Source organism: Mustela erminea, chromosome 5 (genome assembly GCF_009829155.1).
Source record: "Mustela erminea isolate mMusErm1 chromosome 5, mMusErm1.Pri, whole genome shotgun sequence".
In the NCBI taxonomy this organism is placed as follows: Eukaryota; Metazoa; Chordata; class Mammalia; order Carnivora; family Mustelidae; genus Mustela; species Mustela erminea.
In genome coordinates this window covers 20,109,309-20,117,108 of record NC_045618.1, presented here as the reverse complement: position 1 = coordinate 20,117,108, position 7,800 = coordinate 20,109,309, and the positions used below count along the sequence as shown (strand labels likewise).

The 7,800-nt window shown below is 50.3% G+C and overlaps 1 long non-coding RNA gene across 1 annotated transcript; it reads right to left on the bottom strand.

The window, feature by feature from the left end:
* Positions 1–945: 945 nt before the first annotated feature.
* Positions 946–4,060, bottom strand: LOC116590452. Its single transcript, XR_004285616.1, has 3 exons — positions 3,982–4,060; positions 1,906–2,006; positions 946–1,426 (listed from the first exon to the last, which is right to left on the bottom strand). It is a non-coding gene; the product is annotated as an uncharacterized LOC116590452 (long non-coding RNA).
* Between the last annotated feature and the right edge of the window lie 3,740 nt (positions 4,061–7,800).

Here is a 7,800-nt window from a genome sequence, read left to right as displayed (position 1 = left end):
CAGCTGTGCTCTCCCCAGAGGGTTTCCCACCTCCAGCCCAGGAAGGGGAAGCCACCCCCGGGTGTCAGAAAGGGTTGGGCCGCTCCCATGGGGAACCACTGGACTTTATGGTTCAGTCCCTTGGAGGGCGGTTGGAACGCCTGGAGGGTGGTGCTTTGGGTCGGAGGTTTTGGGGAATGTCCTGGCCACCCTGAGAGATGGGAAGGAGATGGATATTGGAGTCCTATTTAGTGGGTCCAGCACCCTGAACAGCCCATTCCCAGACAGCATTTCCTCTGGGCTGTGGGGGCTCAGGGGGAACAAGTCCCCACACCTACGTAGTTTGGGGCTTATACCCTGTGAACGGGTTCCGGTATGACTTGCTCAAAGACAATTCTTATTTTTCAGTGTAAAACTTTTTATCTGAAGCACAAAAAAATGTCTCTAGCACCAAGTTATTATGGAGCACGTTCTGAGACGCTATACACATTCATAGGTCCATACATCACGTGGCGTCTTTCACTGTTGTCACTAGTGCTGTTGCGACCACTGGCAGCGTACTCGGGCCATTAACTCGAGGTTGTTTCTGTCCCATCTCCCGGGTTGTGCTTTTTGAGTCCTGCTTCTGCTGCTCTGACTTGCCCAGGGCATCAAGAGTCCGGCCTGGGAGAAGTGCTCGAAGAGGGTGAAATTAGCAATAACAGTAATCGTTAATAACATTTACGGTGGGCTTTGTGTGCCTCAGGGGTTAGTTCATTTATTAGGTTTTTTTTTTTTTTTTAAGACTTTCTTTATTTACTGGACACAGAGAGATCACGAGAGAGAGAGAGTGCACAGTCAGGAGGGCGGGGTAGAAGGAGAAGCAGACTCCTCACTGAACAGGAAGCCTGATGCGGGGCTTGATCCCAGAACCCCGGGATCATGACCTGAGCTAAAGGCAGATCGTTTAACCCACTGAACCACTCATGCACCCCAGGGACTGGTTTGACACTTTGTAAGTATTAGTTCACAAATAGTGGGTGCTCAGAGGGATTTTGTGATCTCTGCAGGTGGGCACCATCTGGGACCGACACCCACCCCGCCACTCACCCCCCGGAGCCGGGGTTCACCCTCTCCTCTGGAAAGCACGCTGAGCCACCTCGAGAGCCTGCGGGTTTATTCCCAGTGTTGTTCCTGCCAGCTGCACGTGTCATAATAAGGAAGCAATCTAATTAAATATGTGCCAATTAATGAGATATGAGGGTAATAAGAATGGATTGTTTTTTTATGATATGTAGGTTGAAACAGTCAATAAAGGTGAGTCACCTTGTAAAAAATGCTTGTCCAACGAGATGTGTGCAAGACAGCTGCGAGAGACCCGAAAAACCCAGTCACAGGGCCCCCGCCCACAAGTAGCTTGCTTTACCCTGCCTTGCAAGTTCTGGCTCCACTTTGGAGGAAACAAGAGCTGAAAGTCATAGAAACATTACCGTTATGATGTATGCAAAACGCCAAAAGCAGACGTGGAATTCTACCCTGGGGCTCGTTGTCAAATGGAAGGACTGGGAGCTAGAGCAAGGTGCACTTACGGAGTGTGTTTTCAGTTAGAAGCTTTAAATTGTAAAGAGTGGTCTTACGATTCCCCACTCTAGCCATCTTTCTCAATTAGCCCACCCACCTGTGGCTGGTCGGCGGGTTTGGCTTCCCATGTGTCCAAGTGTGGAAGAGAGGTCACGTGTCCACCCCACCTTTCTTAGGAAGATTCCGGAGACACTCCCGGTGTTGGTTCCCGTCCCCTTGTCGGAGCAGGGCCTTTCCTTCACGCCCCCCCCCCTCCTCCAGCAGGTCCCCTCCGGGCTCAGGTCACGGGAGAGTCCCCGTCCCTGTGATGACCCCTGCTGACCTTCACCTCTCCCTTCTCCCAGTGTCCGGGAGACGACATCTCACCTGACCCTGCGAGCATGTCCCCACATCTTTCTGTTTCTTGCTCTCGCACCTCCTTGGAGACTCTGTCCTGAGCTGGGAGAGGGACATGGCCCTCAGGACACCTGAAAGCGCACAGGGGAGAAAAGTCCGCAGAAGACACTCCGCGTTTGGATGAATGGATAAACTAAATGCGCTCTATCCATACAGGCGACTAGGATTCCGTCTCAGACAAAGAAGGAGATTGTGACACCTTCCCCAACAGGGATGAACCTTGAGGACGTGAGGCTGAGCGAAAGAAGCCAGTCACGAAAGCACAAATCCTGCGCGATCCCACTTACGTGAGGTTCCTGGGGTGGGCAAATTCATAGAGACAGAAAGTGGAGCAGTGGTTGCCAGAGCCTGTGCTGCGGGGAGGAAGGAACAGGGAGGGATTGTAACGGGGCAGAGTCTCAGTTTGGGAAGATGACAGATGTTTTGGAGATGGACGGTGGTGATGGTTGCGCAAGGATGTGAATGTATTTAATTCCACTCAGCTCTGCACCCACAAATGGCCAGTTTGTTGTGCATAGTTACACACACACACACACACACACACACACACACACACACACACGAGCCAGGCCCTGCCCCTCGGTGCTGCATCTCAGTGGGAAATCTTGAGGTTGTTTCTGGTAGAATTGTGGGATTCTGGACATCGCCATGTTTTTCTTTGAGCCTTAATATACTTTCCCAATTCCCTGCAAAGAGCACTTATTACTTTAATAATTGGAGGGGAGAGAGGACACTCCAAGAATCTAAAAGCAAATAGGAAGGGAGAGAATGGGGACTTACTTGTCTGGATCTCATCTTCCCCTTTCCCAGGGCCTGCCTGTGTCTTGTCCCAGTGAGCAAGGTCGCAGCTGATAAGCTCCGAGGATGGACTAGAGGGTCAGGGGGCTTATCGGAATACCGGGAAGGCTCATACTGCCCCACTAGCCCCTGCCCCAAAGAGAGGTTGGCAGGGCCTCCCACTGAGCCCTGCACTGGTGCCTGCTGGAGATGCTTCTGGGAGATGGGACCTGTTCGTCCAGCAAGGATGGAAGGACCAGTTCTGGTGATGGGACCGTCCAGCTCTCCACCCTGACAATGGCCCTTGATTTAACAATTAGAGAAATAGATGTTACAAATTTTATTTTATTTTACTTTTAAATATTTTATTTATTTGACAGAAGATGAGAGAACATAAAAGTGGGTAGAGGGGAGCAGAAAGAGAGGGAGAAGCAGACTCCCTGCTGAGTGCAGACCCTGATGAGGGGCTCGATCCTACAACCCTGAGATCATGACCTGAGCCAAAATCAAGAGTTGGATGTCGCTCAACCAACTGAGCCAGCCAGGTGCCCCAGATGCTACAGATGTTAGATGCTTGATCTGGTCCTGTCACGGAGAAGGGCTTTATGTGCATTACTTTCAAAGATTTTATTTATTTGAGAAGGAGAGAGCATACACATGAGAAGTGAGAGCTCAAGGAGAGAGGGGAGGGGCAGAGGGAGAAGGAGAAACAGACTCCCCGCTGAGCAGGCAGGGTTTGATGTCAGGATCCTGGGATCACAACCTGAGCTGAAGGCAGACACTCAACCAACCGAGACACCTAGGGGTCCCTGAATGGCATTATTTTCTAAAACATTCTTTTTTTTTTTTTAAAGATTTTAAATTTATTTTTATTTATTTGACAGACAGAGATCACAAGTAGACAGAGAGGCAGGCAGAGAGAGAGGAGGAAGCAGGCTCCCTGCTGAGCAGAGATCCCGATGTGGGGCTCGATCCCAAGACCCTGGGATCATGACCTAAGCTGAAGGCAGAGGCTCTAACCCACTGAGCCATGCAGGTGCCCCATTTTTTAAAAAAATTGTTAAAAGAATCTTGTGGTTAAGGATCTTTGTCTTAAATAATTTTTCCTGTAAGATATATGCAGGGAAAGAAGCAGGTGCAATATATTTGTATGTTTATTTTGTTCTTTTTTTAATTAGAATTAATTGCATTCATTAGGGTGACTACTAGAACACAGGGACTCCCCACGTGTCTAATGGCTAAACCACAAAAACTCTGAGTTCTACTCACCAGAGCAGTCCAGGGACAGCAGAGCCCAAGGGAAGAGGGTGGGCTGTCACTCAGGGATCCTGGCTGGGGAGGGCTCTGCTATTTTCAGCTCAGGGTTTCAGAGGCTGCCCTTGGCGTTGACACCCAGCCGGCTGGCAAGGGAACTCCCACAGCAGAGTTTTACAGGCCGGGCCTAAGGGTCATGACACAAGTTCCACTTCTACTTCACAGGCTAGAAGCCGCTCTCATGGCCAAACCTGACCGCACTTGAGACTGAGAGATACAGTCCAGCCCTGTGCCCAGGACAAAGAAGAAACGGCTCCGGATTTGGATCAGGGTGACCCGTGGGATGTACAGTTCAAACTGAGACCTTACACCAGGGAAAGTTGTCACCATGGGACAATAGGACAAACTAGAATGGGGATGGAAGGTCGTTTGATTTCTGGGAGCAAGAGCAGGCAAAGGCAAGCAAATGAAAATATGTTTTCTTATTTTCCTTGTTTTCTAAAAAAAACCCAGAAACCCCAAAAACCAAAAAAAAAAAAAAAAAAAAACCAAAAAACAAAAAATGAAGGCATGGTGCACTGCCTTTTCTACTCCCTGGTTTTATTTCTCCTCCTTTGCAATATCCCGGAGATCTTTCACGCAGAGATCCCATTTTGGATGGTTGCTTTCTAGCTTTGCCACCATGACGCATGGTGAGCCTCGATCTACTGAGCCAGTCCCGACAGATGGACACGAGTTGTTTCAATCGTTCACTCTTGCAAACAGTAGCACAAGTCGTGCTGTGCAAACATCATTTTAGGGACATCTTCAATAGTCATAAAATGAACGCCGAGGCGGTTAGCACCCTCGTATGTGGGCGTCTCAAATGAATGCATTGGAGGGTTTTCTCTCATTTTGTGTTTTCTAGAAATAAGATCAGATTAAATATACCCTTTTTAAATTCTGCGACTCTTTCCCCATTTCTGCCTAAATTTTTTTTTTAAGATTTTATTTATTTATTTGACAGAGATCACAAGTAGGCAGAGAGGCAGATAGAGAGAGAGGAGGAAGCAGGCTCCCTGATGAGCAGAGAGCCCAATGCAGGGCTCGATCTCAGGACCCTGAGACCATGACCTGAGCCAAAGACAGAGGCTTTAACCCACTGAGCCACCCAGGCGCCCTGCCTAAAATGTTTTTGAGAGTTAGCCATGTAATGAATGTTGGGTGCCATTGGGTGAATGTGCCACATTTCAAAAATGATGTAGTCTACATTTGGGGATGATCTGCATCATTGCCAGTGTTCTGAGCTTTGGACCACTTACCCCATCACAGGGAAGGTGGGTAGCCCCTTGTTAGACGCTGCCAGACCGTCCTCTGGGACCATGGTGCTGAAACACTCTCCCATTTAACAGATTCCCATCTGGAAATTGGCTTCTTTGCCATTTGAGGTTAAACAATGTTTCCTTTCTTCAGGATGTGAGCTCCTACATTTGCAAATGCCTCTTTGTGGCTTTTGCTCATTTTTCCATTGGACTCCTGTCTTTTCATTTTTCCACTGGACTCCTGCCATGGATCAGAGGAGTCCTTTCTATACTTTGCCTACGAACTCTCTGTCAGTTCGAATCGCTGAGGATCCTGTCGGTTTGGGGCTTGTGTTTACCCTCTTCATGGTGCCTTTTGAGAACGGATGTTCTGTTGCTGTGTGTCAAATAAGTATTTCCCTTAAGGCTGGTGCTTTTTTGTTTCCTGCTTGAGAAAGCTTCCCAGGCTGAAGTCTCAGTCCTCGTACTGCCTGAGCCCAGACAGCCTTTCAGATGTTTGGGTAGCGAGTTGCGGGCCAAGAATTGGTGCCCAGGTTCTGACCTAGCCTGTTCCCCCTGAGGCGTTGCCAGCTCAAACTGGTCACCCAAGGCCAGAGTGAGCCTGGGAGGTACCTGCGTGTCCCCAAACCTGCCAGGGACATGTTGATGCTATCTCCTCTGCTGACCACCCCAGGCGAGTCTCCCCATCTTCACACCATAATCAGCCCTTCCTTTGGGCTTAGAGTTTGGTTTTTCTAACAGGCTTCCCCATAGTGGGACTGGTCTGTATTCCTTGGGATACAATCCAGGATCCATCTCTGTGACTGCTACATGGTGCCTTCCTGGGGTGGTCTCTCTGGGGCCGGAGTCTCTGAAAATACAGATTTCTTGGGGGCAAATGTGGTTTAGCATGGTTCTGGCTTTGATGAGAAGGGCAGTGCTGATGACGATGCTTTTTTGCTGTGTGGATTGTACACGGGCTGAGAGGTAGAGCCAGGAGGTTCACCTATCTTTACCAAGAGGCACCCAGGCGGCAGGCACCCAGGCGGCAGGCACCCAGGCAGCAGGCTCTGCCTCTTGAGGACAGGCAGAAAACCCCAATGACCTCTTTTAAAGGCAAGAAGAGGGAGTGGAAGCAAAGAAGGAAAGAATGAAGAAGGGAGGGAGGGTCCCCTGCAATTCTGAAATCCCAGCACTGGGCGGTGGGTGCATTTCATGTCAGTTACTCCACCAGCCGATTTGTGTTCCTCTGTTTACCCTTGTGAAACAGGCATCATCGGTAACAGCCACGCAGGGCTCCATGGAGCTGATAGCCGTGCACAAACACAGCCATCCTTCCGGTGCTGGACAGACACAAGGCCATTTCCAGAGTCACCTTAGAAGTTTCAGTCAAACCCTGCAGTGGGTAGCTTAAACTATGCCCCCCCCCCTTTTTTCCTCCTTCCTTTTAATTATTCCCTTAAGCTACATTCTCAGCAAATGAGATTGCTGGGTAAAACGGGATGGACTCTTGATGGCCTTTGACAGATGGTGGCAAATTTCTTTTCAAAGGTGCTGTGCTAATTTGCAAAACTGCAAATGAGTTTCTTACAATTTTTGTAAAGCTCAAGCGAGGCAGGAAAAGCTCACCAGCCTGTCTCTCTGGCAACCCAGAGGGCACTGGCCTTAGTGCTTTTGGAAGGGTTCTAATCAGTGGTGCTATTTTTGAGTGGTCTGGCTGTGGGGACAGGAAGGCTCTGGGTTATCTGGACTGATAAGATTCTTTGAAGACTGTTCTGGCCAGTGTCAGTGCCTGCTGTGTGGGGCACCAGGCTGGGGACCTGGAAGGGGGGAGGTTCAGGCAGGCAAGCAGGGCAGGCTAGTCAGCCAGAACATTTGCCTTTGGTGATTGGGCCTTCTCAGGACCGACGGGGACCCACAGCGCAGGGATGAAGGGCAGGTGGCCTGATACTGGCTGAGCTGGAGACCCACATGCATCCTCCATCAGACATGGCCGATCTTTTTGCAGGTGCCTGGTGTGACCCCAAACCCCCTCTTATGGCCACCCCCAAAGAGAGGCCAAAGCCTCAGCAGGGGTCTGCTTAGGACAAAACTATGGCCACAGTTCACTTCCCCTCGGGGAGCGGGGTGGGAAGCTCAGTAGGGACAGAAACCCGAGAGGTCTGCACACTTAGAACAAATATCATACAAAACCAAACCACTTCCTGCGTATGTGGGGGGAGGGTGTGCAATGCTTGGGGCGTCGGGACCCCAGTGGGCTTGTGTGGCTTCTAGGGTCGGGTGGGTCCTGGCCGCCTTCCCCCTTTACTGCCCCAGCCCCATGGTTTCCGGGGCTCCTCCACCCACCCTGGCTTTCTCCAGAACACCAGAAATCATAAAAGAGCAAAAGCAGATAGTCAGCCCACCTGCCAGCCACAGCTCTGAGCACCTTACAGGGTCTAGCTGTCTGCCTGATGCAACTCTCCTGACCCCCATCCTCCAGATCAGGGAACTGAAGCACAGAGAGGTTAAGAAACTTGCCCCGGGTCACTCAGCCGGTGAGCAGTGGAACCGG